Below are 15,011 nucleotides of genomic sequence, written 5' to 3'. Positions count from 1 at the left end.
GGTGGCGTGTTGGGTTGTTGCAATTATAACAAGCAATACTGACTTTGACCCAGAGGCCATCTTATCTGCCTTCCAACTGGACAACGTCACAGCACATTCATTCCTTGACCTTTGCTGTCACATGTAAATCCACAGGTTAAGATGGAGGCTGTGGGGAAGAGTGCGTAACCTTGACACACTCAGGGAGAGGTTGTACTTCGGGAGGCAGGGTGGAGTACCGCGGGTGTCTGTTTAGTAAACGTCTGGCTGTTTGTGGTTGTCAGTCTGTGGGGAGAGGCGGGCGGTAAGAGAGATAGAGGGGGGGTGTAGATGTCTAACACCAGTTTATTTCAATAATAGCAACATCAAAACGTTTATACTTTATTAAAAACCCAACATAATCAAATAGACTTACAAAAAAGTGCACACCTTTAACGTTGGTAAGCCATACTCTCTCCTAGCTATACATTAAATCGGCGATATGTGAATTCTTCCATAGTAGCTGTTATACCTTGTGGAGTGTCGATGGAGATTTAGAGAGGGAAATAATGGCATGATAGATGGATAGATAGAAAAGAGAGATGGGTAGACAGAAAACGTGAGAGGGTTTCTGAAAGAGAGTGTGTTTTTAGAGAAATGTAAACTGTACTGCGCCACCTTTTTTATACACGAGGGGAGGTCCTCGGGACAAGTTAAGCACAGGTCTGTCAAATGATTGAGATGAACAATAGTTAACCAAAGTGCCAAGGTTTATTAACATAGAGGGCACAAACAATGGATTAGCAGCAGGGCAAGAAATACTACAAAGTCTCCAAGACTCAAACCTTGCAGGTAAAACACTTCAAGGAGAATATCATGCAAACTTAGATAAAGTATATTCACAATCATTGTAAGATAATACACTTGTGATTAAAAAATATTTGTAAGACAGCATACCTGATGAAACATTCTTTGTTAGATAGCATACTCAATATGAAACATTCTTTGTTAGATAGCATACTCAATATGAAACATTCTTTGTTAGATAGCATACTCAATATGAAACATTCTTTGTTAGATAGCATACTCAATATGAAACATTCTTTGTTAGCTAGCATACTCAATATGAAACATTCTTTGTTAGATAGCATACTCAATATGAAACATTCTTTGTTAGCTAGCATACTCAATATGAAACATTCTTTGTTAGATAGCATACTCAATATGAAACATTCTTTGTTAGCTAGCATACTCAATATGAAACATTCTTTGTTAGATAGCATACTCAATATGAAACATTCTTTGAAAGATAACACACTTGTGATAATTAGCATACTAAAGAACACACATTAATTCTTAAGACTTGCCACTGCTCTCTAACCAAAATAACCCCCCAAAAGACAACAAGCCCTGGAAGGCTCTGGGGAGGTGGTAACAAAATAAGACAAATATACAAACAAAACATATAACAAAGAAAATTCAACTAGTTCGGCTGCCAAAGCAACACCAAATCTTTTGCCTGAATACCAGCTCATTCGCTTAGTGCAGACTCAACCATCTAAAAAAAATCCTACCTACCTAATGTAAGGGACACAAACTAACATTCAGTAACGTTTTGCTAATACTTTCTTTATTCTTGATTCGGAAGTAAAGTCTATCTTATAAATGTCTGTGTTCAGTTGCACGTGGTTCTCCCAAAACCAGAGAATATTTTTTAAAGTTTGTCAAATCCACGTTTTGCACCAAGTGAGGAGTTCCCTCGCCATATTAGCTGCCAGACATCTAGCATTTCCCAACATCTTTGCAGGAACTAGTCATTTCTATGCGACGCGTCCATGGCCACGTTTAAAAATAGATGACAGCGCATCATACAGTGCGACCAAAACAAAGATCCAAACACATGCATGAGGCATTTCTCTCTCGATACAAAACTTAGATTTTTACTATATTTCTGAATATTCTCTGGTTTTTGGAGAACCACCTGCAACTGAACATGGACATTGATAAGATACACCTTTCTTCTGAACGAAGAAAGTATGGGCAAGAACAGGTCCTCGTTTCCCAGTTGCGATGTAACTTAAGCATTACGATGATCGTACCAGATGCATCGTTATTTACGTTACTTATGAGCCAACTTTTTAAGTGTTTCCCCAAACAAGCACATAGCGAACGGTCACTAAGTGCGACGTTAGACCATGTGTTGTTACTGATAGGATCAAAAGAAAGGCAGTGCTGCTCTTGGGTCAGCTTTGTCCATTCAAATCTTACCTTAACATTAGAATTATTCCACAATAGTGACGACGGATCAGCTCCTAGAGAGAGATTACCACTTATGTCTGCAAAAAGGCTATTGAGGTAGTTCATTATGCTTCCCTAATAATAATGTGCAAAATCACAGATTGGGCACGTCATTGCGCACATGTTGTCACACATCATGAAACACATTGAGGCAAAAAAAATTTTTTACGGACAGTAGCCTAGTCGCAAAATCGAACTCCATTGATTGAACATGAAATAGATTTTAGTATAACAGAAATAGTCTATATTGGCCCATGCAGCCTATATATCTTTTAATGTAGTCATCTCGGTTTTCATTTGAAGCATTCATTTATCCTTCACTTGTTTGTAACAATTGCAAATACTTTGGATATTTTGTATTTGTAGTCAACTTCGTTCTAAAGTTATCGGCAGTCACAGTCAGACAGATAGCCTAAACATGTTGATTCTATGTTTAGCGGAGATCCTCTATGAATATAGTGACGCGGAACGGCAAAAAAAGCATGTAACGGTGCACCTTGGCTGCTCTACGAGTGGTCTGGATCACTCAGAGATGTGAAAAGGTTTTTCAGAGCCGCTTTACTAACAAAGGCTATGGGAAACACCTGGGCTACTAAAGCTACATCGTAAGAAGGTTCTAACGATGATATTAACGCTACAAAGGCTCTGGGAAACACCTGGGCTACTAAAGCTACATCGTAAGAAGGTTCTAACGATGATATTAACGCTACAAAGGCTCTGGGAAACACCTGGGCTACTAAAGCTACATCGTAAGAAGGTTCTAACGATGATATTAACGCTACAAAGGCTCTGGGAAACACCTGGGCTACTAAAGCTACATCGTAAGAAGGTTCTAACGATGATATTAACGCTACAAAGGCTATGGGAAACACCTGGGCTACTAAAGCTACATCGTAAGAAGGTTCTAACGATGATATTAACGCTACAAAGGCTCTGGGAAACACCTGGGCTACTAAAGCTACATCGTAAGAAGGTTCTAACGATGATATTAACGCTACAAAGGCTCTGGGAAACACCTGGGCTACTAAAGCTACATCGTAAGAAGGTTCTAATGATGATATTAACGCTACAAAGGTTCTGGGAAACACCTGGGCTACTAAAGCTACATCGTAAGAAGGTTCTAACGATGATATTAACGCTACAAAGGCTATGGGAAACACCTGGGCTACTAAAGCTACATCGTAAGAAGGTTCTAACGATGATATTAACGCTACAAAGGTTCTGGGAAACACCTGGGCTACTAAAGCTACATCGTAAGAAGGTTCTAACGATGATATTAACGCTACAAAGGTTCTGGGAAACACCTGGGCTACTAAAGCTACATCGTAAGAAGGTTCTAACGATGATATTAACGCTACAAAGGCTCTGGGAAACGAGACCCTGGTTAATTGAAAAATTGCTTCCAAGCCTTTCTACTAGCCAAGATATATTGGCAACTATGGACGAATTCATATATCGCTAACTCTCTCCAGGCCTACACATCCAACAAAACGTTTTCAATGCTGCATCTCGCAGACAGCGTTGGTCCCCTTTCAAACCTGCGCCGAACACGTCACTGAAACACAAATCATTGTTTTACATGGCTGTCGTATACTTTAACAAGCGGTAAAACATTCACAGACCAACAAACAAAAGTTAGCTTACCCAAAGTTCGACTAACTTTGACAAACACAGCCAGCATGGGTGAACAGTGAAGTGCACCGTCCCTTGTCCTCCGGGGTGGAAACAAAGATCCCAAACAAAGGTATTTATGGCATCGCTCACCTCATCTCATACCAGCCCATAGGTGCAACTGGCTACAGAGACAAGGGAGGGGATAAATATGGAGATAAACTGTGTGTGTCTATGTGTGGGGTGTGTGTCTGTGTGTCAAATAGAAAACTGTTCCTTATTTAGAGCAAACATGACCAGTGTTTACACTTTTTAGAGGTGACCACTCCCTGCATTAAAAAAACGATTGTGGACAAACAAACACAAAATGGAACTGGCACCTGTATTTGAAATGCTTGAGCCCCATCCGCTCTCACCGTTTCATTTGTTGCTACCCAGATAACTGCAAAAGAGGTAAGTTCTGGGAAAACTGACAATCAAAGCGGAAGTGTATGATTCTGGGGCATTAGCACAGGGGCCTGTTGTCATATGTTTAATATTCCAATGGTGAATAGGTTTTGTTTTGAGAGGGAACTCACTGCTGTTGCCCTTAATTGGCCACTGTGCCAATTGAATCTCAACAAGGAAACTGTAATAATCCCTCAACACCTGTGGAATTCTAACACTCACTGACTAGAGAGAGAAAGGAAACACACATAACTGCACATAACTACACACACACACACACACATCACTGTGGATGAGAACAGTGGTCCCTGGATGGTCCTGCTCTTCTCCATCTTACTTTGACATGGCTTTGTCCTCTACTCAGACCAGGACACAGAGAGAGTTGGGGAGATGGGGGGGGGGGGGGGGGGGGGTACAGGACAGAGAGAGTTGGGGAGATGGGGGGGGGGGGGTACAGGACAGAGAGAGCCCGGGAGAGAGGAAAAGGAGAAATAGAATTGTAGAAGGAAGGAAAGAGGACGAGGGGTTAAGAGCTCATCACAGTGCAATAAAACCTTATTGCTCTGAGGCTTACACACGCAAATGCATGCACACGCACACGCCCTAAACAGCATCTTTGATTACGTGGAATTATTGTGGATTACACAAGGTTTAACCACCATGCATTTGTACCAGTGTGAAAGACCTAAACCAGGGGCATTCATATCCTGGACTAGAGGTCTGAGCAATCATCCCATCGGCCATTCACAATCTTTCCATTCCTAATCCTACAGGGATACACGTCTGATCAATCCAGATACAGTTTACTGTCTTGATTAGAAGCGAGTGAGGGAGAGGAGGGGGAATTAAAGGATGTGGGTAGAGTAGAGAGACGTTCGTTAGGGAAGAGAGGTGAGAGAGAGACTCAGGTGTGAGAGAAAGAGAGTGAGACTGAAGAAAGAGATGAAGACAGAGAAATAGCGGTGGAGAAAACGAGAGAACGAGGGAGAATGCAAAAAAATAGAGAATGCGAGGAAGAGAGAATGCAAGAAAGAAATAGAGAATGTGAGAAAGAGAGAAAGAAAGAGAGAATGTGAGAAAGAGAGAGACTACAGGTTTCATTGAATCATGTCTACTGGTCTCTGGTGGGTGTCCCTGTCTCCTGGTGAAGCTGTCATGTGACCAAGCTCAGCGCCTCTCGTGTTTCTCTACCGCAGAATCACATCCATCATCACAAAGGGGCAGGAAAGGGAGGGAAATAACTAAAGAAAGTTTAAAAGAAAGAACGGAAGAAGCGAAAAGTCGAAAAAAATAAAGAAGGGAAGTAAACAGGAAAGAGCAAGAGAGAAAGACCGAAAGTTTAGTACTGAAAGTAAAAAAAACACAATAATTAAATAAAGGAGAGAGTGCAACAGGGCTCTGCCAGTGCCAGCCTCCTCGCCTGAGCTGAGACTTGGCACCACAAACAAAGAGACTCTGTCCAAATCCAGAGAGGGCACACAGACAAACACACACACACACACAGTCACACACACTTTACACACTTGGTGGCCTGCTGAGTGTATGGAACAGCAGGGGAACACTCTGGGGATGTCATGGGGATTCAGACACCAGAAGTCTTTCTCTTCACTCATCACTGAGTCCTGAGTAACACTGAGACCTCACACACACACACACACACCTGCTTTTGAAAAACTAGATGATTACTTCTTGGATTACTTTTAAATTCAGAAACAACTGTAGCAAAAATGTCTGGTACATCTTTCAATTAGGTTCACACGCGATTTAGAACACATTTGTTATTGTGCATGGTTAGTAAAATAGAGATATTCAAAGTGTAATGTTTGACCGATTGTGAAGAAATATATCATTGTGTCCTTTTTTAAATTTTTTTATTAAAACAACAATACAATACAATACAAAAACAATATGAATGGCTGCTACCTTCAGAGAGTGTTCTGGTCAAAAGGTGCTCCCGTCCCCACTCTCCCCGAAACGCCGTCAGGCCGAAGCCCCCGCCCCGGGCCAAAAGGGATTTTCCAAGGGCGGGATGGACCGAGCCCCGCCCGATGACCGGGTGAGCGCACGCATAACCACCAGGACCAGCACACACACTGTTCACACACACACCGCTCACAGTGTGAAACCAAAACACCAAACATACATAACTAAACACAAAACATCCCCACCCTCACTTCTGATTGGAGGACCTAAACTTGATGCTGTGCATGTGTGTATGTATTTACAACCCTCATTAATTCCAACCTTCAGATCAACCCATCTTTCCCAGTAAATCATCATTCTACCATTTCCTCTTGCAATACATCCCTCCATACTACCATGGTGTCTCACTAGTGACTTGAACCTCCCCATCTCCAAAACATACATTTTTACTCAAGAGCATAATGATATTTCCTATTGACCCCCAACAACACAGTTTGCAGGTTGAACTGCGCCTTGATATTATGACATAACCATTCCTGGACCGGACTCCAAAAACAAGCCAGCGATGGACAGTACCAGAAGAGATATTCTATTGATTCTGTTTCCACGTGGCAGTCTGCACCGGTCTGACTGTTCAATGCCCCATAAACTGAGCATTGTTTTTGTAGCGTGAATTTTTGTATAATAGCTTAAATTGAAAAGAATGGATTGATGCATCAATTGATGTTTTGTATATCAGTTCATAAACCCGATGCCATGGTATTGAGACTCGGAAAATCTGTTCCCAACTATCTTTCATTTTATGCTGCGTAGTTGTCTAACCTCTTGACTATAAGTGAAACTGATACATTTTACGATTTATGTTGGTCATTTTAAGACATTGTTAATTGGTGGCAGACAAACTAATTCATTCCTTTCTCTTTTAAGTAATTGCATCTTCCATTTTTGTGGCAGAGCTCAGCTGAGTTGGTTGTCATGTTGTATTGAGCATACATCTCCGTACACCTTGATTAATTGCTTGTATGACATCATTTGACCATCGTTGTAAACAATGTCATTCATAAACATGATACTCATATACATTCTCTCTGGTTTATCCTCCATCAGTACATTAGCAGTTTAGCCATATTATTACATTAATATTAGGGGCGGCAGGTAGGCTAGTGGGCCAGTAAGTGAAAGGTTGCTACATCGAATCCTCGAGTTGACAAGGTAAAAATCTGTCGTTCTGCCCCTGAACAAGGCAGTTAACCCACTGTTCCTTGGCCGTCATTGGAAATAAGAATTTGTTCTTAACTGACTTGCCTATTTAAATAAAGGTTAAATAAAATAAACATTTGCTGTAATATATATTCTGCCTCTTCTGGAGGATAAAGTTGGAATTATAGCCAACATGGCTTCCTCCTTTAAGAAGGAGGATTATTTAAACAGGGTTCCATTGTCAATCCACCGGAAATTGATGGTTTTAATCTGTATAAGAGCAAAGAGCCTCTGTTTAAACATCGGATGTACCTCTCTTAGTAGCCTACTGGAAAACCAGTTTGCATTTAGATACAGTTTCAGTATAATAGAAGCTTTACGAGAGAGTTGTAATGCTTTGATATTTAATAGTTTTAGCCCTCCAAACTCATATTCATTATATAAATATACTCGTTTAACTTTTACAAAAGTGTCCTCTGCAGTGGTGTGCCTTTCTTTGTTTTCTGAAATCCCTACTTTTCCAATGAACATTAATCAAATACAACCACTCACTGTTTCCTTTTTGAGATGAAATTGGCACAGCTGCCTTCTTAGAGTAACAGCAATGCGCAAACAGTCTGTGGTTGTATTTGATTAATGTTCATTGAAAAAGTATGGCTTTCAGCAATCAAAGAAAGGCAAGCTCCTGACGAACAATTCTTGTGCTGACGTTGCTTCCAGAGGCAGTTTGGAACTCCAAAATGAGTGTTGCAACTGAGGACAGAAACATTTTACGGGCTACGCGCTTCAGCACTCGGCGGTCCCATTCTGTGAGCTTGTGTGGCCTATCACTTCGTGGTTGAGCTGTTGTTGCTTCTAGACGTTTCCACTTCACAATAACACCACTTACAGATGAACGGGGTAGCTCTAGCAGGGCAGAAATTTGACTAACTGACTTGTTAGAAAGGTGGCATCCTCTATGACGGTGCCACGTTGAAGGTCACTGAGCTCTTCATTAAGGCTATTTTACTGCCAATGTTTGTCTATGGAGATTGCAAGGCTGTGTGCTTGTCAGCAATGGGTGTTGCTGAAATAGCCGAATCCACTAACTTGAAGGGGTGTCCACATACTTTTGTATATATATAAATATAGTGAACATAGCTTGCTAATTAAACAGTAAGCTCCATTAATTTAATCATAGTCATTATTTGTTGTTTTGAACATTTCCCTTATCCATAGCTACTGTAGCAACCTAGCTACCCTACTCTGACCTCAGGTTAGCTGACATAGCTTGCGAGCAGAAAATTAATTTGTAGAATTTTTGCATTGTAATTTCAGAAAATGTCCATAATATTTCTGCAGTAATACTGGAATGATAGTGTTTCACAGTATCACTTCAGTGTTGTGATTGGCTGTGATATTGGCCTATTGATTTCTCCCATCGGCCGGCAAAATAAGCTGTTCTGGCTTTGTGGATGTTTTATCTAATGGAAACCGGGGCGTGGCCAATGTAGGGCAAACGGCCAATGTAGAAATAAATCACTTTCATTTCCTGGTTGGTAAAATTCGACACTGTTCGCTCAATTTCTGTTTATGTAAGAAAACAAGCACTGAGTAGTGAAGGGAATCATTGTACCATCTGTGAAATATATTTTCAATAACAATATGGTTTTTATACCTGTTTGAAGCTGGTGGACCAAAACCGAAAGTTTCTGCCATGTTACGGGGGAGGGGGAGATTTGTTTTGAATGCAACCTAGTGCTGTTGCAATTCAACTGGCTTCCACATACTGTAGGGGAGAAATTCGGAGTAATGATATGTATAAAACCTTTAACGTAATCAGTGATGCACATGCTGCCTACGTCATTTATCTCTGGATACATTGCTGCTCGTGTGTTTCCGTGGGTCCACTTTACTCACTCCTGTCTTTCGGACTGTCTTCCTGTTTGTCTTTCAGGAACAGGAATCAGAGGGAGGCAGAACCCCACTGATGAATGCAGCCAGAGTACTGTAGAGTACTGTACAGTTTCTAATCAGCAAAGGTGTGCCTCTGCTCCCTCCCTATATAACACAGAACCACACAGGAGACACTGCTACTCCTACTGCTCTCTCCTCGTCTGAGCACGTGTTCTCGCATACGAGAGCATCTGGTCAGCGGGGTGGTGGCACTGGAATCCTCATCTCTCCCAAGTGGACATTCTCTCTTTCTCCCCTGACCCATCTGTCTATCTCCTCCTTTGAATTCCATGCTGTCACAGTCACTAGCCCATTCAAGCTTAACATCCTTACCATTTATCGCCCTCCAGGTTCCCTTGGAGAGTTCATCAATGAGCTTGACGCCTTGATAAGTTCCTTTCCTGAGGATGGCTCACCCCTCACAGTTCTGGGTGACTTTAACCTCCCTACATCTACCTTTGACTCATTTTTCTCTGCCTCCTTCTTTCCACTCCTCTCCTCTTTTGACCTCACCCTCTCACCGTCCCCCCCTACTCACAAGGCAGGCAATACGCTTGACCTCATCTTTACTAGATGCTGTTCTTCTTCTAATCTCACTGCAACTCCTCTCCAAGTCTCCGACCACTACCTTGTATCCTTTCCCTCTCGCTCTCCTCCAACACTACTCACTCTGCCCCTACTCAGATGGTATTGCGCCGTCGCAACCTTCGCTCTCTCTCTCCTGCTACTCTCTCCTCTTCCATCCTATCATCTCTTCCCTCTGCTCAAACCTTCTCCAACCAATCTCCCGATTCTGCCTCCTCAACCCTCCTCTCCTCCCTTTCTGCATCCTTTGACTCTCTAAGTCCCCTATCCTCCCGGCCGGCTTGGTCCTCCCCTCCTGCTCCGTGGCTTGACGACTCATTGCGAGCTCACAGAACAGGGCTCCGGGCAGCCGAGCGGAAATGGAGGAAAACTAGCCTCCCTGCGGACCTGGCATCTTTTCACTCCCTCCTCTCTACATTTTCTTCCTCTGTTTCTGCTGCTAAAGCAACTTTCTACCACTCTAAATTCCAAGCATCTGCCTCTAACCCTAGGAAGCTCTTTGCCACCTTCTCCTCCCTCCTGAATCCTCCTCCCCCCCCCCCCCCTCCTCCCTCTCTGCGGATGATGACTTCGTCAACCATTTTGAAAAGAAGGTTGACGACATCCGATCCTGGAAGTCAAATGGAAGTCAAACGACACCGCTGGTCCTGCTCACATTGCCCTACCCTATGCTTTGACCTCTTTTTCCTCTCTCTCTCCAGATGAAATCTTGCGACTTGTGACGGCCGGCCGCCCGCCCAACAACCTGCCCGCTTGACCCTATCCCCTCCTCTCTTCTCCAGACCATTTCCGGAGACCTTCTCCCTTACCTCACCTCGCTCATCAACTCATCCTTGACCGCTGGCTACGTCCCTTCCGTCTTCAAGAGAGCGAGAGTTGCACCCCTTCTCAAAAAACCTACACTCGATCCCTCCAATGTCAACAACTACAGACCAGTATGCCTTCTTTCTTTTCTCTCCAAAACTCTTGAGCGTGCCGTCCTTGGCCAGCTCTCTTGCTATCTCTCTCAGAATGACCTTCTTGATCTAAATCAGTCAAGTTTCAAGACTGGTCATTCAACTGAGACTGCTCTTCTCTGTGTCACGGAGGCTCTCCGCACTGCTAAAGCTAACTCTCTCTCCTCTGCTCTCATCCTTCTAGACCTATCTGCTGCCTTTGATATTGTGAACCATCAGATCCTCCTCTCCACCCTCTCCGAGTTGGGCATCTCTGGCGTGGCTCACTCTTGGATTGCGTCCTACCTGACAGGTCGCTCCGCAACACGTGCTTTCACCACTGGTGTCGCCCAGGGCTCAGTTCTAGGCCCTCTCCTATTCTCGCTATACACCAAGTCACTTGGTTCTGTCATATCCTCACATGGTCTCTCCTATCATTGCTACACAGACGACACACAATTAATCTTCTCCTTTCCCCCCTCTGATAACCAGGTGGCAAATCGCATCTCTGCATGTCTGGCAGACATATCAGTGTGGATGACGGATCACCACCTCAAGCTGAACCTCGGCAAGACGGAGCTGCTCTTCCTCCCGGGGAAGGACTGCCCGTTCCATGATCTCGCCATCACGGTTGACAACTCCATTGTGTCCTCCTCCCAGAGTGCTAAGAGCCTTGGCGTGACCCTGGACAACACCCTGTCGTTCTCCGCTAACATCAAAGCGGTGACCCGGTCCTGTAGGTTCATGCTCTACAACATTTGCAGAGTACGACCCTGCCTTACACAGGATCTAATCCAGGCACTTGTCATCTCCCGTCTGGATTACTGCAACTCGCTGTTGGCGGGGCTCCCTGCCTGTGCCATTAAACCCCTACAACTCATCCAGAACGCCGCAGCCCGTCTGGTGTTCAACCTTCCCAAGTTCTCTCACGTCACCCTGCTCCTCCGCACACTCCACTGGCTTCCAGTTGAAGCTCGCATCTGCTACAAGACCATGGTGCTTGCCTACGGAGCTGTGAGGGGAACGGCACCTCCGTACCTTCAGGCTCTGATCAGTCCCTACACCCAAACAAGGGCACTGCGTCCATCCACCTCTGGCCTGCTCGCCTCCCTACCTCTGCGGAAGCACAGTTCCCGCTCAGCCCAGTCAAAGCTGTTCGCTGCTCTGGCACCCCAATGGTGGAACAAGCTCCCTCACGACGCCAGGACAGCGGAGTCAATCACCACCTTCCGGAGACACCTGAAACCCCACCTCTTTAAGGAATACCTGGGATAGGATAAAGTAATCCTATCCCAGGATAGAAGCTGGAGCTGTTTGTTAGAAGCTGGGGCTGATTAGATGCACACAGCACTCATGGAGGCGTGTATGGTGAGTACACACACAGACACACTGGCTGCTGTTGGACAGCGGGGCACAGGTCAACACACCTGCTGACTCTTCTGTGTCTCCGCTGACGCTGGCGGCCTGTAGGGGACATGCAGAGCTGGCTGCCCTGCTGATGGAGAGGGGATACGATGAGGGATACACTCCACACATGGAGGTTACACAAGAGGACCAAGAGGAGATGGTGGCGCTGCTTTTGGCAAGAGGTATGGGCTTCTCCTTCTCTCTGGGTTTGAATTAAACCAGTGTTTTTGTTTAGAGATTGTACCTACCATATTGACCATCTAAGCTCAGTGCTGAGGCAAAATATGAAACCCTGCATATGCGTTATAAAGATTTGGTATAATTTCAGCCAGTAGTTCTGAAGGTAGCGCTCACGAGCCAAAAGGGGTCCCCGAAAATGTTGCACAATTGTATACAACGTCATCCATTTTCTGTGATATGTTACTTCCTGTATAAAAGGTGTTTGTGCTTAATATCCCGTTCGATCTATCATTTGATGTCTCATTGTAGAGCCGTTAGAAGCATAACTCGAGGAGAAAGGGCTTTTTGAACTGTTCTTGTTTTTCACATCAATACATCTAGCTACAGCACTCTCACATTTTATCGAACTTGGTCTTATGTACAGAGTGGCGGTCACTCTCTCCTCAAGTCGTGTCATTACAGAGTGAAAACGTTCCAAGATTTTAACGTCTGCAATGGGGAGGAAAGGAAAAGTTGAACACAAGGGTAACTGAACTTTCAAACAGCCAATTTGGTCGGCAGCATGTCAAGCCCAAATTTGGGCATTTTACAGTCCATTTCCTGAACAACGTATAATTCTGAGGGTCTGGTTTGAGCATGCCAATCATTTCCAGATTGGCTCATGACATTAAAAGCTTGTAGAACAGAAGGTGCCATAACATTTAAGGCCTCAGGTTGCTCATGTGCAATGGAATACAGTTGAGTAGTACAAGTAGTTTACAACGAATGTGTGTGTTTCTATGCGTGTGTCTGTGTCAGTGTTCATTTCGTCAACAATAACTATGACAAAAAATATGTGTCAATTACCTATTTTTCCTGACGAAAACGAATGATGATAATAAAAAAATGACATGGAAAAAAACCGATAACTTCGACAAATGAGTTTTCATTTTAGTCAACGAAAATGTGATGACAAGAATTCCACATGAGAGACGAACGGACATTCAATTTGACATGAAGCTCCTTTTCATCTCTTTTGTCCAATCATAAGCAAGCATGCAGAATATGTCATGCAATCCTCCCCATGGCAGAATGAACTTCTTTCAGTTGGTTGTCTGATTAGGCTGACACAGCTCCGGAGCGGTCACTTTAGTCGCTCGTCAATCTTTTGAACTGATGCGCAGCCAGCCAGGACACTTCACTTGTAACTAACTAAACTAGAAACAATCATGTTTACTCTTGTACATTCATGTAGGCTATTTTTGCTCTGATCATATCAGAATCTCTATTTTCCCATGTGCGCTGCAATTCATCTATGTTGCTACTCTTTCGCGGTCCGCAAATGAAGTGCAGTTGTTTATTTCTGATTGGAAATATTATTAATTATTAATATTGCTGAATATTAGAGTATAGTAATATTTTTGGCATGGTTGGAAAGCTCAGATTCTCCCCCTTTTAAGTGAATCACTGTTATTTACTCCCATCCCAAGATTATGATGGGGAGAAAAGAGCTGTATGCCTAAATGGTTTAACTTGCCTAAAATGTTGAATCAACATTGTTTCCACATAATTTGAACAACAAATGACATTTAATCAACGTGGGAAAATTATAGGATTTGCAAAAAGTCATCAACGTAAGGGAATTTCGTATTTTTCTCACACAATTACCTAAATCCATAGACATGGTGAACTTTTTGATTAATTTTACATTTAATTCACATTAGTTGACAGTCAACCAAATTGAAATCAAAACTTGACATTGAACTGACGTCTGTGCCCAGGGGGAAGTAGCCTACATGGTAAATCATGCATGGCAGTGCTTACAATCTGCCACAATAGCAATGTGCCAGATATATGAAGGGATAATAGGCCTAGTTGGACCAGGCTATCTGAATGTGCACATAAATATTATTTATCTAACGGAGGAAGAAAATGCACTGGCTAATACTGTATGTGACTAAAATGACTGTGACTTCAACTAGACTAACATATCCCAGAGTTTTAGTCGACTGATAATAACTCAAACTAAGAAGGATGAAATGACCAAAATGTGACTAAGTTTAAAATGTATTTTATTCATAAAGACTAAAACTAAATTGAAAAAAGAGCTGGTGTGTTTGTTTGTGTGAGTCTGTCTGTGTGTGTGTGTGTGTAGTCATACTGTACCATCAGTTTGTATTGTGTATGTGGGTGAATGTGGGCTTCCTGTGTGTTTGGAATAGGTTTGCATGAATACGTCACAGCTCCCTATACACACAAGTCTCTCTGAAAGAGCACACACACACACACACACACACACACACACACACACACACACACACACACACACACACACACACACACACACACACACACACAAACACACAAACACACACACACACACACACACTGAATTAACTGAATGGACAAACAGTGTGAATAGACTAGGCTGTCTGACACATACAGCCATCAATAAGGAAGTCCAGTGAGTAATGTCTGAGTGTTGGGAGGCATGTTAGTATTGCTGATGCAGCAGGATGTTAATGAGACCTGCGGTTTCATCATTTACAAATG

This window comes from Salmo trutta, chromosome 39 (genome assembly GCF_901001165.1).
Source record: "Salmo trutta chromosome 39, fSalTru1.1, whole genome shotgun sequence".
NCBI lineage: Eukaryota > Metazoa > Chordata > Actinopteri > Salmoniformes > Salmonidae > Salmo > Salmo trutta.
The sequence above is the reverse complement of the archived record's forward strand: the minus strand, read 5'-3'. Positions refer to the sequence as shown.